Raw genomic sequence first — 26,865 nt, forward strand, 5'->3', positions numbered from 1 at the left:
TGGTGGGATCCCTGGGGGCATTCTTTTCCTTTTTTCCTTTTTGTTTTTCTGTTTCTCAGCTTTTCATCTCCGTCTACTTTACTCCTTTTCCTGTCCCCTGAATATATGGCACTGTGTCCCATCTCCCCCCTTCTAGACCAGCTATGCAGTGCCAAATGGCTGGGGAGCCACTTCCCCAGTCCATGCTGCCAAGCCAACAGGCTCCCCTAGGGATTATTTTTTTCTTTTCTCAATTTCTTCTCTCTACCATTCTTTCCTTCTTTTCTTCTGAACACCTGGTGCCGTGTGTTATCTCCACTCCTTCTTGATGGGCTGTGCAATGCCTCTCATCTGGGGACTCACTTCTGGTGGGCTCCCTTGAAGCATATTTTTCTTTTCTTTTTTCTTCGTTTTTTCCTCAGTTTCTTGCCTCTCACTACCTTCCTTCCTTCCTTACCCTTCTCTGAACACCCGGTGTCATGTGCCATCTTTGCTCTGTCTTGACAGGCTGTGAAATACTGCTCAGCTGGGGACCTGTGCCTGCTGGGGCATTTGTTTCTTTTTTCTCAGTTTCTTGTCTCTCTCTACCTTCCTTTCTTTCCTTCCTCCCATCCACCTGGCATCTTTTTTTCCCTCAGTTTCTTGTCTCTACATTCCTTCCTTTCCTTTATCCCACACACCTAGCTGCATATGCCTTATCTGCCCCTTTTTTTAAAGTCTGTGCCTCACTGCCCAGGTAGAAAGCCACTCTCAATGGCTTCTCGGCTCTGTGCCACTCCAATGGCAGACTCCCATAGCACTTTTTTTTTCTGGCTCCCATTTATGTTTCTCATTTCTTTGCTTTCCCACAGCCTCTTAGCTCTACACATCACAACCTCTCCCCACCCTCCTGCCTATCTACACCATGTGCTGATCATCACACCCCCTAGCAGCACAGGCAGGGTCAACCAGAACCTACACTACACTAACCCCTGGCCCCACCCTGTCAGCCCCAGTAGGGGCCACAAACGACCCATCCCAGCCCATCCCCTTTTACTGGGCCTGTCCTGCTGCTCCACAGATGAGTGACTGGCCTGGCCCCCTGGACAAGGTGGTAAAAAGTACTGTGCCCATAAATGAGCAAACAACAAAGTACGTCCAGCCCGACTGCTCAGACACAACAAAATAATTTTTTAAAAAAGGGACAAAACAAATGTACAATCAATAAATGAAGAAAATAATTACTGAATGTCCCCAAGACAGCATACAATATCAAAACATAAGAAAAGAGGACAAGGTAGTTCCAGTATGCATCCAAATAAAAACCCAGGTGACCTTCCAGTAAAAGAAAAGGCACTGGAACTACCTGATAGGGAATTCAGATCTTTAATATTCACAGCCATCCAAGAGTTGAAGGAAAAAGCAGACAAAATGAGGGGAAAATATACAAAACTAGGGAAAAGACAAACAAAACAATGGAAGAATTCAGGAAAATAATACAGGAACAGAATGCCAAAATAAATTCACAACTAGAAATCATACAAAAACAGCAATTAGAAATCCAAAAGATAAAAAACAAGATTTCAGAAATGGACAGTGGCATAGAAGGATTGAAGAGCAGGTCTGAAACAATGGCAGGCAGGATCAGTAAAATTGAAGACAAATACTTGGATACCTCTTTATTTGAGGAAAAATCAGAGAAACGATTGAAGAAAAATGAAGAAACTCCGAGAATAATGTGGGATAAAATCAAAAGCAAAAATTTTCGAGTGATCAGAGCTCCTCAATAGGGGGAGGAAACAGAAAACACAGAGAGGATCATTGAAGATTTGCTGACAGAAAACTTCCCTAATATCATGAAAGACGAAAAGATATCCATCCAAGAAGCTCAAAGAATTCCATAAAGGAAAGATTCCAAAAGAAAGTCACCAAGGCATATCATAATCACACCTGCCAAAACCAAAGACAAAGAAAATCCTGAGAGCAGGTCGAAAAAAAGAAAAGTCACATACAGAGGGGAAACAGTAAGAGTAAACTCTGATTACTTGGCAGAAACAATGCAGGCCAGAAGGAAATAGGATGACGTGTATAAAACCTTGAAAGAAATAAAATTGCCAACGAAGAATAATATAACCTGCAAAACTCTCACTCGAATATAATAGTGAAATTCGGACATTCCTGGATAAATGGAAATTAAGGAAATATGTAAAAACCAAACAAGCTTAAAGGAATTATTAAAGGAAGCCCTTCAGTTAGAGAACAAACATCAGATGACAGCCTGAATCTAGGATGCAAGACTGCATCAGCCAGATACCAACCTAGGTAATGAACTCTCAAGTATTCATCAAAATTAAAAGATTTACAACAGGGAACCAGAGAGGTTAATTGGTAAATGACAACAACGTTAGAACAATAATAGAGGGTATAAACAGTGTAAGTACAGAACTTTCAAATGGAAAGGAAGGCAAGGCAAAACCAAGTTAATAAAAGACTGGTTCAAACTTAGGAAGATAAGGGTAAATTTCAAGGTAACCACAAAGAAAGTTAGCAAACCTATTTATCAAAATAAAGAAGAAAAACATAAAGTCTCAGTGAACATTAAATCTACAAAAACAAAATAAATTAAAAAACAAGTCACAAACAAAAGGAATTCAGTACAAGAGAGTAAGAGAAACAAAGAAAACGTCAAGCACTACAAAATGACAGCAATGAGCACAAGCATCAATAATTACACTGAACGTAAACGGCTTAAATGCACCCATAAAGTGACAGAATGGATAGACAATCAGGATCCATCAATATGTTGTCTACAAGAGACACACCTTAGAAACAAAGACAAAAATTTATTAAAAATCAAAGGATGGATAAAAATATATCAAGCAAACAGCTACTGAAAAAGGGCACTAGTAATACTAATCTCAGATAAAATAGGCCTTAAAACAAAATCCATTATAAAAGGCAAAGAAGGGCACTATATAATGATTAAAGGGACAATCCACCATGGAGACATAATCATAATAAATATCTCTGCACCCAATGACAGGGCTCCAAAATACATAAAACAAACTCTAGCAGCACTGAAAAGAGAAATTGACAGTTCCACAATAATAACAGGAGACTTCAATCCACCACTCTCAGTAAAGGACAGAACATCTAGAAAAAAATTCAACAAAGATGCAGAAGAGAGGCAGAGCCAAGATGGTGGAAGAGACAGACACTTCCGGCGAGCCCTCTTTACAACAAAGACCTGAAAAAACAAGTGAAACGAGTATATTTGTGACAAGCTGGGAGCCCTGAGCATCAAAGGCAAACTTAGACAACGAACTGAGGGGCAGGGGAAGGAAGAGACCGTTCAGAAGTGGAGAGGATTTACCAGACCTGAATTGCGGGGAGCCCTCAGGCACCATTCCCAGATCGGTGGCGGCGACGGGGGCGGGCTGGTCCTAGCGTTCGGCCACAGTTTCCTCAGGGAGAAGCAGCCAGCCACACAGCCCACTCACACCTCCAGAACCTGAGGAGAAGGGCGCACTCGGCAAAAGCTAAGTACTTGCGTATATTTTACTGTGCACCCCCCACCGCCAAGCCAGCTTCAGCTGTTGAATCCCTAGGCCTGAAATAGACCCTGGTGAGCACCTGGAGCCATCCTCCCGGCCTTGGGGAAGGAAAAAATTTGCAACTGGCGGGAAAAGATAATTTGCTAGCTCCATTAACTGGGGGAGCTCAGGACAGAGGCGGCTCCTGTCCAGGCATAAACGTCCGTGGACCTTGAGCACCTTTCCCTTCTGCATGGACCTGTGTGGGACTATTTCGGGAGAATAGGTCCTTGTTGGCAAACTCCAATCATTTCAGCAGTACGGTGGAGAGGTGGGTGTTTGACATTTGACATTGCTTTGCCTATTAAACAAGGTCCTCACCTACCCATAACAGGGACCTAAGGACTGGCGGCTCCACATGGGTCGCCCAGCCACCCGCGACAGCCGTCCAGGGATAACTCGTCCCTCCCAGTCCTTACAACAAAAACTTTGGGTGCCCATGGTCCCTCTGCAGAGCCCATCCACCAGCACGCTCTAGGGAACAGAGACGCATTGTCCTCAGAGACACTTGGGGGTTGGTTCTCAGCCCCTGGCCTTGTTCAGAGCATAACCCCCTGCTGCAATCAGATATGGGTATATACGCCAATCACCGCTGCCCCTCTAAGACTGTAGGACAGAGCCTGTACCACACACTTGATGATCAGCTACCTGGAAACGTAAGCTGAATTCATACAAGAAAACTGAATGGACTCCTAGACTGATATACCTGATAACAGCTCTAGCCAGCTATGGACAGGACGACAGAGCTCCAAAGTCGAAAATAATCGAGTTGGCTCACTCAAGCAACCCATAGGGGTATACCAAAACAAAACAAAGCAAGCAGCTACGACACAGTAAGCAAGCATAAACTAACACAATAACTTATAGATGGCTCGGAAACAACAGTCAATATCAAGTCACATAAAGAAACTGGCCGTGATCACCTCAGCAGGCTCTCAAAACAAAGAATCCAGGGATCTTTTAGATGAAAGTGCATTCTTGGAATTACTAGATGCAGAATACAAAAGTTTAATATACAGAACCCTTCAAGACATCAGGAAGGAAATAAGGCAATATGCAGAACAAGCCAAGGAACACACAGATAAAGCAACTGAAGAAATTAGAAAGATTATTCAGGAACATAATGAAAAGTTTAATAAGCTGGAAAAATCCATAGACAGACAGCAATCAGAAATTCAGAAGATTAACAATAAAATTACAGAATTAGATAACTCAATAGAAAGTCAGAGGAGCAGAATTGAGCAAGTAGAAGCTAGAATTTCTGAACTCGAAGATAAATCACTTGGTACTAATATATTTGAAGAAAATCAGATAAAATAATTTTAAAAAATGAAGAAACCTTAAGAATCATGTGAGACTCCATCAAGAGAAATAACCTACGAGTGATTGGAGTACCAGAACAGGGAGGGATAACAGAAAATACAGAGAGAATTGTTGGGGATTTGTTGGCAGAAAACTTCCCTGATATTGTGAGAGATGAGAAGATATCTATTCAAGATGCTCAACAAACTCCACACAGGTAGATCTTAAAAGAAAGTCACCAAGACATATAATCAAGCTTGCCAAAACCAAAGATAAAGAGAGAATTATAAGAGCAGCAAGGGATAAAAGAAAAGTCACCTACAAGGGAGAGCCAATAAGAATAAGCTCGGACTACTCGGCAGAAACCATGTAGGCAAGAAGGCAATGGGATGACATATTTAATAAATGGAAGAAAAAAAATTGCCAGCCAAGAATCATATATCCATCAAAACTGTCTCTTAAATATGAAGGTGAAATGAAGACATTTTCAGATAAACACAAGTTGAGGGAATTTGTAAAAACCAAACCAAAACTACAAGAAATACTAAAGGGAGTTCTTTGGTTAGAAAATCAATAATATCAGGTATCAACCCAAGACTAGAACACTGGGCAGAGCAACCAGAAGTCAACCCAGACAGGGAAATCCAAAAAAAAAAAAAAGCAAGATTAAAAAAAAAAAAAAAAGCCCAACACAGGATAATGGCGGGTAACAGGCTGACGGGTCCATCCCACCCCCAATAGCTAATTTTTTCTTTCTCACCCACACCTAGCCCATATGCAGCCCCCTTCCAACTGGCCCCCCACTATACTGGGCCCACAACACCCTTCCGCTCCCATCACTGGACCAGTTTCTGAATGGTGAAAAGCAATCCTGTACTACTCCCCATCCAACACAGACACTTATCTGGCGAAGGGCTCCCACTCTGCTGAACCAGTATCAGGAGGCAGACAGCAAATATCCAGTCTGCCTTCAGCTGCCTTGCCAAACCAGTGTAAAGCGAAGTGGGTTCACTCTGCCTGCTGTTGCCCTGCCCACCGGGACAAGGTGGTGAGAGCTATCATGCCAACAGACGAGAAAACTTTAAAACCTACCTGGCATGCCCACCCTGACATATCAAAACAAAACAAAAAAGGAGGATGAAACAAACAAATGTACAATCAATAAATAATGTCTCAGATACAGCAGACAATATCAAAATATATAAAAAAGCAGGACAGGATGGTTCCAACAAGTGACCAAAATAATCAGAGGACCTTAAGGTAGAAGAAAGGGCAGTGGAACTACCTGATATAAAATTCAAAAGACTAATATTTAGGAATCCCCATGAGAACAGGGACGAGCTCATGGAAAAACACAGACAAAATCAAGGAAAAATTTGACAAAATCATGGAAAACAAAAACATAACCCAAATCAAGAAAAACAAAGACAAAACAATAAAAGATTTTTGGAAAATAGTACAAGAACAAAATTTCAAAACAAATAAACAATTAGATATCTTACAAAAACTGGAAATGGAAATTCAAATGATAAACAAAATTTCAGAAAGGGACAACTCAACAGAAAGTTTTCACAGCAAATAGGAAACAATGGAACACAGTAATCAATGAGACTGAAGACAAATCCATGAACACGACTTTGAGGAAAAAATCAGGAAAAAAAAGAATGAAGAAAATTTAAGAATTATGTGGCACACAATAAAGAGCAAAAATTTACACATAATTGGAGTCTCAGAAGAGTAAAAGATGGAAAACACAGAGAAGATTGTTGAAGATTTGTTGGCAGAAAACTTCCCAAATATCATGAAAGATGAAAAAGTTGACAATCTCAGCAGCTCAATGACCCCTACATAGGACAGACCCCAAAGAAAGTAACAAAGACATATCATAATCACACTTGCCAAAACCAAAACAAAGAAAGAATCTCGAGAGCAGCCCGAGAAAATTGAAGTCACTTACAAAGGGGAAACAATAAGACTAAACTCTGATTACTCGACAGAAACTATGCAGGTGAGAAGGCAGTGGAATGACATATATAAAACCTTGAAAGAAAGAAAAAGAAAAAAAAGGAAAAGCTGCCAGCCAAGAATAATATGTCCTGTAAAATTCTCACTCAAATATGATGGTAAAATTAGGACATTTCCAGATAAACAGAAGTTAAGTAAATTCATAAAAACCAAACTAAACTAAGAAGAAATAATAAAAGGGGTCCTTCAGTTATAGAACCAACAATATCAGACAACAACTAGAGTCTAGGATACGGACAGCCTCAGCCAGATATTAACCTACGTAAAGAACTCTCGAAAATAAAACAAAGCCTAAAAGACTTAAAACATAGAAACAGAGACGTCAGCCTGTAAATGATGACAACCTCAAAACAACAAAAGGGGAAATAAATGGTGTAGGTAGAGAACTTTTGAATGTAAAGGAATTCAAGGTAATATCACATAATAAAATATTGGTTTAAACGTAGGAGATAAGGGTAAATTTCAAGGTAACCACAAAAAAGCTAACAAACCTATTCATCAAAATAAAAAAGAAGAAAAACATAAAGACTCAGTAAACACAAAATCTGTAATAACAAAAGAAAAGAAAATCTACAAACAAAAGAAACTCAGAACAGGAAAGTAAGAGGAACAAAGAAAACTTCAGCACCACAAGAAAAGCACAATATGACAGCAATAAGCTCATACATGTCAATAATCACACTGAATGTAAATGCTTTAAACGTACTCATAAAGAGACAGAGACTGGCAGAAAGAATAAAAAAAAATTACCCATCAATATGCTGTCTACTGGCAGTGGGGCCAATATGGAGGAATAGTCAGATACTCCCTTCCACCCCTCTTACAGCAATGACCCCCCAAAAAAGTGAATTGGGTATATATAACAATCCAGCAACCCTAAGCATCAAAGACAAAGCAGAAGTATCAGACTGAATGACAGCTGGAAGGAGAGACAATTCAAACTCAGTGAAAACGGGAAATTATGGATCGCAGGATCACCAGCGCCCTGCTAGCTCAATGTGCACAGCACACACACGTTGAAGCAAGGAGCAGCAAATCTACAGAAACAAACAGGAGAGACACCAGACCTACGAAAGTTAAGTGCAAGCACCCAAACCATGATGCACACGCCATAACCCTTCTCCCATTAGAGCTCCATGGCCAAGAAGAACTCCCTTCTTCTCATCTGTCTCCTTCTCAATTCCAACACACCCCAAGCCAGAAATTCACGGCCCTGTCTGGAGACACCCACTCCTTCGCCCAGCCACAGGCATAAGGGGGTCTATGGACTTGCAGTGCCCTTCACTCCCGCCAACTATCTGCACCAGCATCTTGCTGGCCAATCCAGAGTGGTATGCAGTCATTAGGATAAAACAGACAGGGCATCCACCTAAAGCCCATTTTCACCTGTAGCTGCCAAGTTGGAGCTGCAGGTTTGTGGCATTAGAAATTGCAGCAACCTCTAAGAAGAATCCTCACCCACCCACACTCAGAGCCTGGGGGTCTAAGGGCTAGCAGTACCACCCACCCCATCTAGCAGCACACAACAGGGGCCTAAGAATTAGTGGTGACACTCGACTCTCCAAATAAAAAGGCACTGGGGGCCCAAGGACCAGCTGCACTACCCACCCCACACACTACACTCTTTAGCAGAGAGGTGCATGCCCTCCATATGGGCACTTTGGCACAGCCACCAGCAACCTCTCTTGCCCTCCTCATTGCCCCCTACTGCAACCAGACACCTGCACCTGCTCTGAACACCCCTTGCAGCTCTGCCCACCCAGGACTGCAAGCAAGAGTCTCTGTACAACACTCCGTGGTCAATCACATCAGCACCTCTGCCTTGGCCAACCAGTAAGCAGCAGAGCACCCACACAATACCCAATCCAAACACCAGGGAGAACATTCTATGCACCCTCGGCCAGGTAACCACCAGGACACATTTGTCACCTCACCAAAAATCTTCACCTATCTTCAGCCTTGGTGATAGAAATGACATCAAATATAGCATAGTAGAATTCTGTAAGAACAACGACTTCTTCATAGCAAACACCTTTTTTCAACAACATAAGGGTTTTTTAAACAGTGACTATACATATGGACCTCACCAGATGGAAAACACAAGAATCAAATTGACTATATCTGTGGAAGGAGAGGATGGGAAAGCTCAATATCATCAGTCAGAACAAGGCCAAGGGCCAACTGCGGAACAGACTATCAACTGCTCATATGCAAGTTCAAGTTGAGGTTGAAGAAAATTAGAACAAGTCCACGAGAGCCAAAATACGACCTTCAGTATATCACACTTGAATTTGGAGACCACCTCAAGAATAGATTTGATGCATTGAACACTAATGACTGAAGACCAGACTAGTTGTGGGAAGACAAGGACATTATACATGACGAAAACAGAAGATAATTTAAAAGACAGGAAAGAAAGAAAAGACTAAAATGGATGTCAGAAGAGACTCTGAAACCTGCTCTTGAATGTAGAGTACCTGAAGTGAAAGGAAGAAATGATGAAGTAAAAGAGCTGAAAAGGTTTCAAAGGGAAGCGCAAGCAGACAAAGTAAAGTATTAAAATGAAATGTGCAAAGACCCATTGAATTAGAAAGCCAAAAAGGAAGAACATGCTCAGCATTTCTCAAACAGAAAGAACTAAAGAAAAAATTCAAGCCTCAAGTTGCAATACTGAAGTCTTCTACAGGGAAAATATGAAATGATGCAGAAGTCAGCAAAGGAAGATGGAAGGAATACAGAGTCATTGTAGCAAAAACAATTGCTTGATGTTCAAACATTTGAGAAGGTACCATATGATTAAGAACCAATGGCAATGAAGGAAGAAGTCCAAACTGTAGTGAAGGCACTGGCATAAAACAGGCTCCAGGAATTGAAGAAATACCAATTGAGATGTTTCAACAAACAGATGCAGGACTAGAAGCGCTCACTCATCTATACAAAGAAATTTGGAAGACAGCTACCTGGCCAACCGACTGTTAAGAGATCCATATTTGCACCCATTCCAAAGAAAGGTGATTGAACAGAATGCGGAAATTACTGAACAATACCATTAACATCATATACAAGTAAAATTTTGCGGAAGGTAAATCAAAAGGAGTTGCAGCCGTACATAAAAAGAGAACTGCCAGAAATTCAAGGCAGATTCAGAAGAGGACAAGGATAAAGGGATATCATCGCTGATGTCAGACGGATCCTGGCTGAAAGCAGAGAATACCAGAAAGATGTTTACCTGTGTTTTATTGACTATGCAAAAGCATTTGAATCTGTGAATCATAACAAATTATGTATAACATTGCAAAGAATGGGAATTCCAAAACACTTAATTGTGCTCATGCAGATGCTGTACAAAGACCAAGAGGCAGTTGTTTGAACAGATCAAGGGGATAATGCATGGTTTAAAATCAAGAAAGGTGTGTGTCAGGGTTGCATCCTTTTACCATATTTATTCAATCTGTACACTGAGCAAATAATCCAAGAAGCTGGACTATATGAAGAAGAATGGGCATCAGGATTAGAGGAAGAATCATTAACAACCTGCAACATGCAGATGACACCATGTTGCTTACTGAAACGAAGAGAATTTGAAGCACTTACTGATGAAGATCAAAGACCACAGACTTCAGTATGGATTACACCTCAACAAAAAGAAAACAAAAATCCTCACAACTGGACCAATAAGCAACATCATGATAAATGGAGAAAAAGTTGAAGTTGTCAAGGATTTACTTGGATCTACTATCAATGCACATGGAGGCAGCAGTCGTGGAATCAAATGCCGTGTTGCATTGGCCAAATCTACTGCAAAAGACCTCTTTAAAGTGTTAAAAACCAAATATGTCACTTTGAGGACTAAGGTGTACCAGATCCAGGCCATAGTAGTTTCAATTGCTTAATATGCATGGGAAAGCTGGACAGTGAATAAGGAAAACCATCTAGTACGTGCTCTGACTACCTGTAGAGAGGAGGTGAGAGCTTCAACAATGCCAGTGACCACAGTAGCATGCATGCCCAACATTTTTGGACATATGAAAACAAACCAAAAATACAGGATGCAGTAAACAAAAAATACAATAATATAAGTTTTTGATGCCTCAGAGACAACAGTCAATATCAAATCATATAAAGAAGCAGGACAAAACGGCTCCAGAAGTTACCAAAATAAAGAATCAAAAAACCTTATAGAGGAAGATAAGGCAATGGGACTACCTGATAAAGAATTGAGAAGACTAATATACAGAGCTCTCCAAGAAATCAAGATCAGGCAAAACAGACCAAACTAAGGCACACACAGATAAAGCAGTAGAAGAATTCCGGAAAAAAGTACAAGAACAGAACAACAGAATAAACAGGCTTCTAGGAATCATACAAAAAGAGCAACTGGTATTCAAAAGATTAACAATAAAATTTCAGAAATAGACAACTCAAAAGAAGGTCACAGGAGCAGAATTGAGACAATGAAAGTCAGAGTTAGTGAGTTGAAGATAAATCCCTTGACATAAATTTGAGGAAAAATCAGAAAAAGAATGAAAAAAAATTTAAGAAAGTCAAAGAATTATATGGGATGCTGTCAAGAGGAAAAACGTATGAGTGATCAGAATACCGGAAACGGGGAATAAAGGAAAACAGAATTGTTGAAGATTTGCTTGCAGAAAACTTCCCTAATATCATGAAAGATAAGAATACATCTATCCAAGAAACTAAATGAACTCCATACACGATAAACCCCAAAAGAAAGTCACCAAGACACAGGTTATGGATTGATTTTTGTCTCTCCAGAATGTGTATCAACTTGGCTGTGCCTTGATAGCCAGTATTGTGTGGTTGTCCTCCATTTTGTGATCTGTTGTGATTTTCCTATGTGTTGTAAATCCTACCTCTATGATGTTAAGGTGGCAGGCTGAGTGGCAGTTATGTTAATGAGGAAGGACTCAATCTATAAAATTAGGCTGTATTTTGAGTCAATCTCTTTTCAGATATAAAAGAGAGAAGCAAGCAGAGAGACAGGAGGACTTCATACTACAAAGAAACATGGGCCAGGAGGAACAGGAGTCTCTGAGCTGAGAAACTCCTAGAACAGAACCAACGGAGACAGAAAGCCTTCTACTAGAGCTAGCACACTGAATTTGGACTTCTAGCCTCCTAGAGAATGAGAGAGTAATTTTTAGTGGTATTTCTGTTATAGCAGCACTAGGTAACTAAGACAACATATCCTAATCAAACTTGCAAAAATCAAACTTGCCAAAATCAAAGACAAAGAAAGGATGCTGACAGCACCTAGAGATAAACAAAAAGTCACCTACAAAAGAGAACCAATAAAACTAAGCTCCAATTACTCAGCAGAAACCATGCATGCAAGAAGGCAATGGAATGACACGTATAAGGTTTTGAAGGAAAAAATTTGCCAGCCAAGAATTATATATCCTAGGAGGCAAAATGGCGGAATAGACAGGTGCTTCCTGTGAGCCCTCTTACAACAAAGACCCGAAAAAAAACAAGCAAAACGAGTATATATATGACAAGCTAGGAGCCCTGAAATTCAAAGGAAAAGTTAGAAAATGAACTGAGTGGCGGGGGAGAGAGAGGCAGTTCAGAAGCTATGAGTAGCTGCCGGACCTGAATCGCCGGGAACCCTCACGCACCATTCCCGGGAGCACCTGCAGCAGGCTGGTCCTAGCATTCAGCCGCAGTTTCCTCAGGGAGAAGCAGACAGCCACACAGCCTACTCACACCTCCAGAACCAGAGAACGGCACTCTTGGCAAAAGCTGAATACTTGCGTATATTTTACCACAACCTCTGTCCCCAAGCCAGGTTCAGTGGCTGTCGATCTCTCTGAGCCTGAGATAGGCTCTGTTGAGTGCCTAGAGCTAACCTCTTGGCCTTGGAGAAGGAATAAATTCGCAGTTGGGGGAAAAGATAATGTGCCAGCTCCACTAACTGGGGAGCTCGGGACACAAACAGCTCCTGTCCAGGCATAAACGGTCCGTGGACTTTGAGTACCTCTCCCCCCTGAATGGACCTGGGTGGGCCTATTTCAGAAGAATAGGCCCTTGTTGGCAGACTACAATTGTTTCAGCTGTGCGGTGGAGAGGTGGGTGTTTGATGTTTGACACTGCTTTGCCTATTACACAGTGTCCTCACCTACCCACATCAGGGAGATAACGGCTGTGGCTCCACTCAAGTCACCCAGCCACCCACTACAGGGGCCCAAGAATAACTGGTACCTCCCAGTCCCTACAACCAAAAATTCTGGGTGCCCATGGTCCGTCTACAGAACCCACCCACCTGTACGCTCTAGGGAAGAGGGACGTGCTTTCCTCAGAGACAGTTGGGGGGCAATTCTCAGCCCTCTGCCTTGCTCAGAGTATGACCCCCTGCTGCAACCAGATACCGGTGCCTACACCAATCACCCCTGACCCTCTAAGACTGTAGGACAGACCCTGTACCACACACTTGATGAGCAGCCACCTGGACACCTGAGCTGATCCATACAAGAAAAGTGAGTGGACTCCTAGACTGATAACAGCTCTAGCCATCCATTGACAGGACATCAGAGCTTCAAAGCTGGAAATAATCAAGCTGTCTCACTCAAGCAACCCATTTGGGCATATCAAAACAAAACAAAGCAAGAAGCTAGGATACAGTAAGCAAACATAAAATAAACTAATACAATACCTTATAGATGGCTTGGAGACAAGAGTCAATATCAAGTCACATAAAGAAACAGACCATGATCTCTTCAGCAAGCTCTCAAACCAAAGAGTCAATGGATCTTCTGGAAGAAGGTGCCTTCCTGGAATTACAGGATGCAGAATTCAAAAGATTAATACACAGAACTCTTGAAAACATCAGAAACGAGATTAGGAAGGAGATCAGACAATACGCAGTACAAGCCAAGGAATACACAGATAAAGCAGTTGAGGAAATTAAAAAGGTTATTCAGGAACATAACGAAAAATTTAGTAAGCTGGAAAAACCCATAGAGAGACAGCAATCAGAAATTCTGGAGATTAACAATAAAATTACAGAATTAGACAATTCAATAGAAAGTCAGAGGAGCAGAATTGAGAAGTGGAAGGCAGAATTCGTGAACTTGAAAATAAACCATTGGCACCAATATATTTGAAGAAAAATCAGATAAAAGAATTTTTAAAAATGAAGAAATCTTAAGAATCATGTGGGACTCTATCAAGCGAAATAAACTATGAGTGAATGGAGTACCAGAACAGGGAGAGATAACAGAAAATACAGAGAGAATTGTTGAAGATATATTGCGAGAAAACTTCCCTGATATTGTGAAAGATGAGAAGATATCTACTCAAGATGCTCATCAAACTCCACATAAGATAGATTTTAAAAGACAGTCACCAAGACATATTTTAATCAAACTTGCCAAAAAAAAATAATAAAGAGAGACTTTTAAGAGCAGCTAGGGATAAACAAAAAGTCACCTACAAAGGAGAGTCAATAAGAATAAACTCGGACTACTCTGCAGAAACCATGCAGTCAAGAAGCAATGGAATGACCTTTACATAAAGAATTGAAGGGAAAAAATTGCAAGCCAAGAATCATATATCCAGCAAAACTGTCTCTCAAATGTAAAGGTGAAATGAGAACATTTCCAGATAAACAGAAGTATAGGGAATTCATAAAAACCAAACCAAAACTACAAGAAATACTAAAGGGAGTACTTTGGTTAGAAAATCAATAACATCAGATATCAACCCAAGACTAGAACACTGGGCAGAGCAATCAGAGACCCAGAGAGGGTTATCACAAAAATAAATCAAGATAAAAGAACGCTCCAAACATGGCAACAGCGATGTTATTATGTAAAAGAAGACAACATTAAAACAATAAAGAGGGACTAAGAAATGTAGTCATAGATCTCTCATATGTAGAGGAAGACAAGGCAATACAACGAAATAAAAGCTAGGTTTAAATTTAGAAAAGTAGGGGTAAATATTGAGGAAACCACAAAGGGGACAAACTATCCTACACATCGAAACAAAATACAAAAAAAAAAGAGACTCAGCAGAAACAAAATCAACAACAATGAATAAGAGGAAAAAAATACATATAAACTATTTAGCACAAAAAATTAAGTGGGAAAAAGAAACTGTCTACAACAAACATCAAAATGACGGCACTAAATACATACCTATCCATAGTTATGCTGAATGTAAATGGACTAAATGCACCAATAAAGAGACAGAGAGTGGTGGAATGGATAAAAAAACATGAACGGTCTACATGCTGCCTACAACAGGCACACCTCAGACGTAGAGACACAAATAAACTAAAACTCAAAGGATGAAAAAAAACATATCCAGCAAACGACAATCAAAAAAGAGCAGGAGTGGCAATATTAATTTCTGACAAAATAGACTTTAAAGTTAAATCCACCACAAAGGATCAGGAAGGATACTAAATGATGCTTAAAGGGACAATATACCAGGAGGATAAAACCACACTAAATATTTATGTACCCAATGACAAGGCTGCAAGATACATAAAACAAACTCTAACACCATTGAAAAGTGAGATAGACAACTTCACAATTATAGTAGGAGGCTTCAACACACCATTTTTGGTGAAGGACAGGACATCCAGAAAGAAGCTCAATAAAGACACGGAAGATCTAAATGCCACAATCAACCAACTTGACCTCATAGACATATACAGAACACTCCACCCAACAGGAACCAAGTATACTTTCTTTTCTAGTGCACATGGAACATTCTCTAGAATAGACCTCATATTAGGTCATAAGGCAAGCCTTAGCAGAATTCAAAGCACTAAAATATTACAAAGCATCTTCTCTGACCGTAAGGCCACGAAAAGTAGAAACCAATAACAGAAAAAGCAGTGAAAAGAAATCAAACACATGGAAAATGAACAAGCCCTGCTCAAAAAAGACTGGGTTATACAAGACATTAAGGATTTTCTAGTGCCAAGGATAGAATAAAGAAATTCATAGGATCCAGTGAGAAAGAAAACACTTCCTATCAGAATCTTTGGGACACAGCGAAAGCAGTGCTCAGAGGTCAGTTTATATCAATAAATGCACACATACAAAAAGAAGAAAACGCCAAAATCAAAGAATTATCCCTACACCTTGAACAAATAGAAAGAGGGCAACAAAAGAAACCCTCAGGCACCAGAAGAAAGCAAATAATAAAAATTAGAGCAGAATTAAATGAAATAGAAAACATAAACAATTGAAAGAATTAAGAAGATCAAAAGCTGGTTCTTTGAATACATTAACAAAATTGATAAACAACTGGCCAAACTGAGAAAACAAAAACATGAGAAGCATATAACCCAAATAAAAAATAAAATGGGCAATATTACAACAGACCCAACTGAAATTAAAAGAATCATACCAGATTACTATGAAAAATTGTATTCTAACACATTCAAAAATGTAGAAGAAATGCATTAATTCCTAGAAACACACCACCTACATAACTAACACAAAGAGGGGTAGACCAACCAAATAGACCCATAAAAAAAGAAGAGGTTGGAAAGGTAATCAAAACACTCCCAACAAAAAAAGCCCTGACCTGGACACCTTCACTGCAGAGTTCTACCAAACTTTCAGAGAAGAGTTAACACCACTACTGCTAACGGTATTTCACACCATAAAAAAGGACAGAATACTGCTAAACTCATTCTATGAAGCCAGCGTCTCTCTGAAACCAAAACCAGGTAAAAACACCACGAAAACAGAAAATTACAGAACTATATCCCTCAGGAATTTAGATGCCAAAGTCCTCAAAACCAGGGAAAGACACCAAAAAAAAAGGAAAATTACAAACCTATATCCCTCATGAACTTAGATGTAAAAATCCACAACAAAATTCTAGCCAAAAGAATTTAACAACATAGCAAAAAATATTTCACCATGACCAAGTGGGATTCATACCAGGTATGCAGGAATGGTTCAACATTAGAGAAACAATTAATATAATATATATATTTATATATAATATAAATAAATTATTTATATATAATATAAAGACAAGAACCACATGATTTTACCAATTGATGCAGAAAAAGCATTTGAGAAAGTTCAACACCCATTCATGATAAAAACTCTCAGCAAAATAGGAATAGAAGGAAAATTCCTCAACATAATAAACAGCATTTATACAAAGCTAACAGCCAACATCATCCTAAATGGAGAGAGTCTGAAAGCAGTCCCCTTGAGATCGGGAACCAGACAAGGAAGCCCTTTATCACCGCTCTTATTCGACACTGTGCTGGAGATCCTAGCCAGAAGAATTACACTAGGTAAAGAAATAAAGTGTATCCAGATTGGCAAGGAAGAAGGAGAAGTATCCCTATTTGCAGATAACATGATCTTGTACACAGAAAACCCTAAGGAATCCTCAAGACAACTACTGAAACTAATAGAACAGTCCAGCAGATTATCAGGATACAAGATAAACATACAAAAATTAGCTGGATTCCTCTACACCAACAGAAAGAACATTGAAGAGGAAATCACCAAATCAGTAACATTTACAGTAGCCCCTAAGAAGATAAAATACTTAGGAATAAATCGTACCAGGGGTGTAAAAGACATATACAAAGAAAACTACAGAACACTTCTGCAAGAAACCAAAAGAGACCTACATTAGTGGAAAAACATACCTTGCTCAAGGATAGGGAGACTTAACATTGTAAAAATGTCTATTCTACCAAAAGCAATCTATAGATACAGTGGAGTTCTGATCCAAATCCCAACGACATTCTTTAATGAGATCGAGAAACCAATCACCAACTTTATATGGAAAGGAAAGAGGCCCCAGATAAGTAAGCATTACCGAAAAAGAAGTATATAGTGGGAGGCCCTACTCTTTTTTTCTTACTCTACCTGATTTGAGAAACTATTATGCCGCTACAGTAGTCAAAACAGCCCGGTACTGGTACGACAACAGATACATAGACCAATGGAACAGAACTGAGATCCGGACATAAAGCCATCCACCTATGAGCAGTTGATATTTGACAAAGGCCCCAAATCAGTTAAATGGGGGAAAAGACAGCCTTTTTAACAAATGGTGCTGGCATAACTGGATATCCATCTGCAAAAAAAATGAAATAAGACCCATACCTCACACCATGCACAAAAATGAACTCAAAATGGATCAAAGACCTAAATATAAAATCTAAAACGATAAAGATCATGGAAGAAAAAATAGGGACAAGGCTAGGAGCCCTAATACATGGCATAAAAAGTATATAAAAACATTACTAACAATGCAGAAGATATACTAGATAACTGGGAGCTCCTAAAAATCAAACACCTATGCTCATCCAAAGACTTCACCAAAAGAATAAAAAGATTACCTACAGACTGTGAAAAAGTTTTTAGCTATGACATTTCTGATCAGCGCCTGATCTCTACAATCTACATTATACTGCAAAAACTCAACTACAAAAAGTAACCCAATTAAAAAATGGGAAAGTATATGAACAGGCACTTCACTGAAGAAGACATTCAGGTAGCTAACAGATACATGAGGAAATGCTCAGGATCATTAGCCATTAAAAAAAAATGCAAATCAAAACTACAATGAGATTCCATCTCACTCCAACAAGGCTGACATTAATCAAAAAAAAAAAACACACACAAAATAATAAATGTTGGAGAGGTTGTGGAGAGACTGGAACACTTATACACTCCTGGTGGGAATGGAAAATGGTTCATCCACTTTGGAAATCCATTTGGCGCTTCCTTAAAAAGCTAGAAATAGAACTACCAAAGGATCCAGCAATCCCACTCCTTGGAATATATGCTAGAGAAATAAGAGCCTTTACACAAACAGATATATGCACACCCATGTTCACTGCAGCACTGTTTACAATAGCAAAAAGATGGAAGCAACCAAAGTGCCCATCAACAGATGAGCGGATAAATAAATTATGGTATATTCACACAACGGAATACTACCCATCGATAAAGAACAGTGTTGGATCTGTGAAACATTTCATAACATGGAGGAATCTGTAAAGCGTTATGCTGAGTGAAATTAGTCAGTTGCAAAAAGACAAATATTGTATAAGACCACTATCATAAGAACTCAAGAAATATTTTAAACAGAGAAGAAAATATTGTTTGATGGTTATGAGAGTGGGGAGTGAGGGATGGAGGGAGGGAGTATTCACTAATTAGATAGTAAATAAGAACTACTTTAGGTGCAGGGAATGGAATGACAACACACAATACAGGAGAGGTCAGCACAACTGGACTAAACCAAAAGCAAAGAAGTTTCCTAAGTAAACTGAATGCTTCAGAGGCCAGCGTAGCAGGGGTGGGGGTTTGGCGACCATGGTTTCAGGGGACATTAGGGCAACTGGCATAATAAAATCTATTAAGAAAACATTCTGCACCTCACTTTGGAGAGTGGCGTCTGGGGTCTTAAACGTTAGCAAGCAGCCATCTAAGATGCATCAATTGGTCTCAAACTACCTGGATCAAAGGAGAATGAAGAACACCAAGGACACAAGGTAATTATGAGCCCAAGAGACAGAAAGGGCCACATAAACCAGAGACTACATTAGCCTGAGACCAAAAGAACTAAATGGTGCCCAGCTACAATTGATGACTGCCCTGACAGGCAACACAACAGAGAACCCCTGAGGGAGCAGGAGAGCAGTGGGATGCAGAACCCAAACTGTCATAAAAAGACTAGACTTAATGGTCTGACTGAGACTAGAAGGACCCCGGCAGTCATGGCCCCAGACCTTCTGTTAGCCCAAGACAGGAAACACTCTGAAAGCCAACTCTTCAGACAGGGATTGGACTAGACAATGGGATATAAAAAGTTGCTGGTGAAGAATGAACTTCTTGGATCAAGTAAACACTTGAGGCTATGTTGGCGTCTCCTATCTGGAGGGGAGATGAGAGGGCAGAGGGGGTTAGAAGCTGGCAGAATGCACAGGAAAAGAGAGAGTGGAGGGAAGGAGCGGGCTGTGTCATTAGGGGGAGGGCAATTAGGAGTATATAGCAAGGTGTATATAAATTTTTGTATGAGAGACTGACTTGATTTGTAAACTTTCACTTAAAGCACAATAAAATTTTTTTTTAAAAGATATGGATATCTGATAAAATACAGGACACCCAGTTAAATTTAAGTTTCAGATAAATAATAATTTTAGTGTATGTATGTCCCAAATATTGTGTAGGAGTAATAATACTAAAAGTTATGTGTTGTTTATCTGAAATTCAAATTTAACTGGTTGTCCTTTATTTTTATTTGCTAAATCCGGCAACCCTATACAAAGATTCTTAGGTTAGCCATGTGAGGAGAGAAAAGACAAGTAATCCTGGGGACAGGCTCTATGTTAGTTTCTTAGTCCTGCTACAACAGAAATCTCACAAGCAGGCGGCTTTAACAAGCAAAAATGTATTTTCTCAGTTTAGGAGGGTCCCTACCCCAGTGCCATTGAGTACTTAGGGTGCCAGCTCTAGGGAGAGGAAAGCTCTGTCTATCCACTCTAGGGGAAAATCATTCTTCTCAGTGCCTTAGAGCTCTCCACAGGGCATTTGTCTTTCCCCCATTTGTGCATACTATGCTTCTGGGTCTTATTTGCTCCTTTGATATCTCAGAGAAGTACAAGCAGAATGCTCCTTAGAAGCAAGGATGGCGAGACTGCATCTTACATACTTTGGACATGTTGTCAGGAGGGATCAGTCCCTGGAGAAGGACATCATGCTTGGGAAAGTGGAGGATCCATGAAAAAGACGAAGACCCTCAACAAGATGGGTTGACACAGTGGCTGCAACAATAAGCTCAAGCATAGCAACAATTGTGAGGATGGCGCAGGACCCGGGGGTGTTTCGTTCTGTTGTGCACAGGGTCGCTATGAGTTGGAACTGACTCGACAGCACCTAAGAACAACAAGAACAACAAATCTCAAAAGTGATTGGCTTAAGACTCGCCCTAAAATGATATGGCCTCCTTAACAAAAAAAAAGAAAACTCCATTCCCAAATGGGATTACGTCTACAGGTATAGGTGTTAGGATTTACAACACATTTTGGGGGGACACAATTCAATCCATAACATTCCATCCTTTGGCCCCCTAATATTCATGTCCTTTCTACATGCAAAACCCATTCACCCCATCGCAAAAGTCTTATCCCATTCCAGCAGGGTGGAATGTTATGGATTGAATTGTGTCCCCCCAAAATACGCAGAGTCCTGGTGGCACAGTGGTTAAAGCCCTTGGCTGTAACCAAAAGGTGGGCAGTTTGAATCCATCAGCAACTCTGTAGGAGAAAGATTTGGCAGTCTGCTTCCATAAAGATTACAACCTTGGAAACCCTATGGGGCAGTTCTCCTCTGTCCTATAGGGTCACTATCAGTTGGAATCGACTCAACAGCAATGGGTTTGGTTTGGTTTTTTTATACTTGTGGATGTAATCTCTTTTGGGAACACGGTTTTCTTTGTTATGTTGATAAGACCATATCAGTGAAGAGTGTGTCTTAAGCCAGTCACTCTTGAGATATAAAAGGAGCAGAAGAGGCACAGAAGCAAGCAAGCACAGATGTTTGAAGACAGATGCCACACCACATGAAGATCCCCAAGGAACTAAGGAACAGAAGTAGAAAAGAGACAAGGATCTTCCCCTATAGTCAACAGAGATAGAAAGCCTTCCCTAGAGCCAGTGCCCTGAATTCAGACTTCTAGCATCCTAAACTGTGAGAAAATAACTTTGTGTTCATTAAAGCCACGCACTTGTGGTATTTGTTACAGCAGCACTAGATAACTAAGACAGGCTGTAAGCTCATTATTAAATTATTACATATAATTACAGTTTTAATGATAATCCTTAGGCATGATACAATAAGCATTATGAAATTAAGAACTCCCAAATAAAGAGAATAGGAGAAACAAAAAGAAACTAGGGCAAGCCAGAAAAAGTGCGAAAATAAGTATAACATTAAATCAGATGAAAAGGAATTAAACCAATTATACCATAATAAGTGTGAAAAGCTGAACTGAACTCCCTATCCGAGGGGAAAAACTTATCAAACTGGGTTAAAAAACAAAGTTCAGCTATGATTTTTTTTTACAAGAAATTCACCTGGAACAAAGAGACAACATAAGGTTGAAAATAAAATGATGGGCAAAGATATAGTAACCCATTGCCATCAAGTAGATTCCGACTCAGTGACTTTATAGTACAGGGTAGAACTGCCACATAGGGTTTCCAAGGCTGTAAATCTTTTAAGGATGCAGACTGTCACAGCTTTCTCCTGCGGAGCTCCTTATGAAATTGATAAGGATCTAATGTCATATTGTCTGTCATATGAGCCCTGGTAGGACAGTGATTAAGCAATGGCTTCTACTAAAAAAAAAAAAAAAATTTTTTTTCCTACTAAAAGGTTGGCAGTTGGGACCCACCAGCGGCTCTGTGGGAGCATGATGTGGCAGTCAGCTTCGGCAAAGATTATAGCCTCGGAAACCCTATGGGGCAGTTCTACTCTGTCCTATAGGGTTGTTATTGAGGCAGAATCAACTGGATGGCAAACGGATTTTTAGTCTAGATTCTGAGAATACAACAATGAGGAAAAACCAATGAAACAGCAGAGGGATGAAGACAAGAATAAAGAAATTACATAGCCCAGTATACCTAGGGAACCTACCATCATATAAGAAAGAGAGGGATGGCCCTGCCTGCGCAACTCTAGAGAAGATTCTTAAATCTTTGGATTAAGAATTTCCAACAATTTTTTTGTCTTTGTGCAAATTATTTTATCTCAGTTTCCTTATATTTAAAATAAGGATAATATCTAGATAAATGCATCAGTGAGATAGGAAATGTTTATGTACTCAGCACAATGTTTTTGGTGTTTACTGAGTACTACGAACTAAATACATGGAATCCACAGCTACTGTTATCCTGGACCAGATATTTTTTTGTTTAATCATAAATCCCCTTGGGCAGGAAGTTGTAGGTAAATTAGGCAGGGTAAGTCGCATCTGATTTATCCTCCTCCACCCCCGCACAATTATTATGCACAATAATAACACGACAAATGGATCCCCCCCCAAAAAAAGACTGTAAGGCGTGCCAAAACGCTTCAACCAATGCCCACAGCAAATGGCCTAGATTTAAGTATACTACAACTCCCAGAAGTCTCCTTTCATTCCCCAGTAAATGCCTCGGAATCGACTGGACGGCACTGGGGTTTTTTGTTGGTTGGTTGGTTTGTTTGCTTGCTTTGTTTTGTTTTTTAATGTCTCCTCGTAGAGAATGGAAAGGAAATTGATTTCCACCAAACTGGAACCAGTTACCACAATCACCACCACTAAGCTTCCTGGAGTCGCCCACTCAAGGAGCTGCTAGTCCACCGTCTTCTGAACAAGCCCGCGTTGCACTCTCACCTTTCCATGTCGCATCAGCTTGGCCAGCTGCACCCCGAAAGCAAGAGCAATGGCTCGGTCACCGGCCGGGTGATCCTTGAGTCAAACTTGGGGCCGCAAAAGGCTCGAGCTGCTTGGCCCACGAGACCAATGAGAAAACTAACCGCCCGCAGGAACAGCAACTGGATGCGGGCGGTAAACACAGGAACTATATACACCCAGCTAAACTGTAGTGTCCTAGATTCCGCGCGGTCCTAGGGCCTGACTGTTGCGTATAACATGGGCAAAACAGAAGACTAAGAAAGGAGGCGCCTAGAAGTCCTTTAGTTTTCAAGTCCAATATCTACCCACAATTCCACAGGAGTCTGTTTGCCATCACCTGCTGGGCTCAGGGACAGAGACGGGGGCGGAGTTGAAGCCTTCCCAGAAACTGCCTGCTAGTGTAACCCAAACCACAACGTGAAATATAAGAACACTGGCTTTGGAGTTTTCAGCTCTGCCACTCTGTGGCTTTGGCCAATTTACATACCTCGTACTGAGTTTGCTCATGTAAAAATGGGAATAATTACCCCTACTTCAAAGAGTTAAGGTAAACACTGGATAATAAAACCGCTTAGCACAGCACCTTGCGAATAGTGCATTATGTAACAGTTCTTATGATTTATTTCAGTTATACCTGGGGAAAAAAGTACTAAATAATTACAGACAAAGTGTACCTTTGTATGTAAATATTTAGTAAGCTTAAAAAAACGCTAAATGCCAAGCATGTACATATCACCCATATAAAAAACATATTATTTAATCCTTATAAAATCACTAACAGGTAGTACTGATGAATATCAACTCTCCAGCCCCTATTTCTCTCCTAAATTCCAGACACTTGAAATCCAATGTCTATTTGACATCTCCACCTCAATGTTTTACAGATTCTTCAAACTCAGCATCCAATACATTTCCCCAAACCTGCTGCTCTCCAGGCTCATGAACCACAATATCATAGCACTTATTACCTTCTGCTTACATGTTAGATTTTTGTGTTTGCTCCCCTCCAGAACTCCCCCTGTGAACTCCTTGAAAAACAGAGCCATTGTAACTCATCTTTATATTGCTAGAGCCCAGTACAGGGCTCTGCAAGTAGTTGGAGAGAGTTTGTAGGTTGAAGGTATCAGTTTATGCAAGAATGGATGCTGAGCTCGGCATTGAAGGCCTTGGGTGGGTGAAATGGAAAAGCCATCCCAGGCACTGTCTTTCCACCTGTATAACTCAGGTATCACAGCACTTTTGGCCTAGTTGAGAGCACTCAGTAGCAGAAAGGTTAATCATGAAGAACCGGTGTGGCAGATTCAGTGAACACAGCTGATAATGTAGGTTGTCATAATATACAATCCATTACAGTTTTAAGCCAATCTGTAGCTGAGTGAACCTTCTCTGTCAAAGCAAAAGCTTTCCATTTGTCTAATTTTTGTTACTTTATCTAGATTGTAAATGACCAATATGTGAGTCTATAGTACAAAAATTGTTCATTGATGTGGTACTAACCAGACAGACTTGGATTCAAATCCGAGGTTTACCACACAATATGTTTGTGACCTTCTACAGATCACTTAATGTATCTGAGTGTGAGTTTCCTCATCCTAAATATAACCGATACCTCAATGTGTTATTATTACAATAAATCAGTTATGTATGTAAAGTTTCTGACCGTGTCTTCCTGGCACATCATAGCTCTTTACGTATGTTTTTATTGAGCAAAGAAATTGACACAGTCTGCACGTAAGGGAAAGAGATGGGGAAATTACCTTTTGTCCCAAAAATGAAAAAGAAAGAGACATACTGTGTGTATGTGTGTGTATAGGTAATCTCCCTATTAAAGTCGGGGTAGTTTACATAATTCCACCATCCATTTTGCAATCAAATGTGGAGACTCAGGAGTTATTCTTGACTCCTTCCTAAATCTTAATTTCCACTGTAAATCTTACATCCTTAGTGTATCTCTAACCTATTCTCTACTCTCCATTTCCATTGCTACTACCTAAGTTATGTAATAGTTCCCTAACTGATGTTATGCTGTTTTCCATCCAGCCACTTTAAAAACCATTCACTACACTTAAATTTATTTTTTCTGATAAATAAAATAATATCAGAGCTCTGGTGGCACAGTGGTTAAGAGCTCAGGCTGCTAACCAAAAGGTTGCCAATTTGAATCCACCAGCTGATCCTTGGAAACCCTATGGGGCAGTTCTACTCTATCCTATAGGGTCTCTATGAGTCGAAAACGATTCAACGTCAGTGGCTTTTTGGCTTTATGCTGTATTAGTCAGGATTCTCCAGAGAAACATAAAGAATAGAATACAAACGTGTATGTATGGGTGTATGTATGTATTTTTTTTTTTTGTGTGTGTGTGTGTGTGTGGAGAGAGAGAGAAAGAGAAATTTATTTTAAGCGATTGGCTAGTGAGATTCTGAGAGTTGTCAAGTCCAAAATCCATAGGTCAGGTGACAGGCTGGAAACGCCAACAGTATTCCTCTGTTACTGTCTTGAGGCAGGAAACCTCAGTTTTTGCTATTAAATGCTTCAGCTGATTGGATGAGGCCCACCCATATTATTTATGGTAATCTCCTTTACTTACTTAGACGCAACTAATTGTAAATGTTAATCACACCTAAAACATACCCTCTCAGCAGCATCTAGATTCTAGTGTTTGATCAAACAACTAGGTACCATATCTTAGTCAAGTTGACACACAAAACTAACCATCACATATGTTTATGAAAGAAAACCTGAAAACAGATTTTAAAAAACAGTAAGAAAAATTACCCATAGTACAACCACCTAGATCTAACCACGTGTAACCTGTTTAATTTTTTCTTCTATTTTAATAACTATTCATATACATTGCTTTTGTTATAAAATTGCAATAGTACCATAGTTGTGAAACTTGCTTTATTAATTTAAAATCATATTGGAGCATTTCCTGAAGTTACGAAAAACCCTTTAAGATATTATTTTAATGTACCTTGGAGCCCTGGTGGCGAGATGGTTAGGAGCTCTGGCTGCTAACCAAAAGGTCGGCAGTTTGAATCCACCAGCCTCTCCTCGGAACATATGGGGCAGTTCTACTCTGTCTTATGTGGTCGCTACGAGTCTGAATTGACTTGATGGAAACAGGTTTGGTTTTTTGGTTAATAGATGTACCGTGTTATATTCCCGTATTATTGGGTAGTTAAGCTATTTCCAATTTTGGCTAATATAATACTGATATGATTCACATCCTTACACATTCATCTGAATCTAATAACATTTTGTCAGTATAAATTTGAAGAAGTAGACTTATTAAATTAAATGATATTAACATTTCAAAATATGACATGTTGTCATATTGCTCCCCAGAAGTGCTGAAACAATTTATGTTATTTATAGTTCATTTATTGTACCTGTTTTATCATACCCTCATGACACTGGGTATTATCATCATTGCCAATTTCTTAGGTGGAAATTGATTCTTAGTGTTGTTTTAATTTATATTTCTTTGGTGTAGAGTGAAGATGAACACCGTTTTATATGATTGTTGATCATTTGTCTCTCTTAAATTGTGAATTGGCT

The 26,865-nt window shown here is 39.8% G+C and overlaps 1 long non-coding RNA gene across 1 annotated transcript in view; it reads right to left on the reverse strand.

The window, feature by feature from the left end:
- Positions 1-23,502, reverse strand: part of LOC126069533 (uncharacterized) — a 34,835-nt gene extending 11,333 nt beyond the window's left edge. The window contains exons 1-2 of the long non-coding RNA XR_007515938.1: positions 23,283-23,502; positions 13,552-13,669 (exon numbers count right to left, since the gene is read on the reverse strand). This is a non-coding gene — a long non-coding RNA (uncharacterized LOC126069533). The remainder of the gene's footprint in view (positions 1-13,551; positions 13,670-23,282) is intronic.
- Positions 23,503-26,865: the final 3,363 nt, after the last annotated feature.

This window comes from Elephas maximus, chromosome X (assembly GCF_024166365.1).
Source record: "Elephas maximus indicus isolate mEleMax1 chromosome X, mEleMax1 primary haplotype, whole genome shotgun sequence".
In the NCBI taxonomy this organism is placed as follows: domain Eukaryota; kingdom Metazoa; phylum Chordata; class Mammalia; order Proboscidea; family Elephantidae; genus Elephas; species Elephas maximus.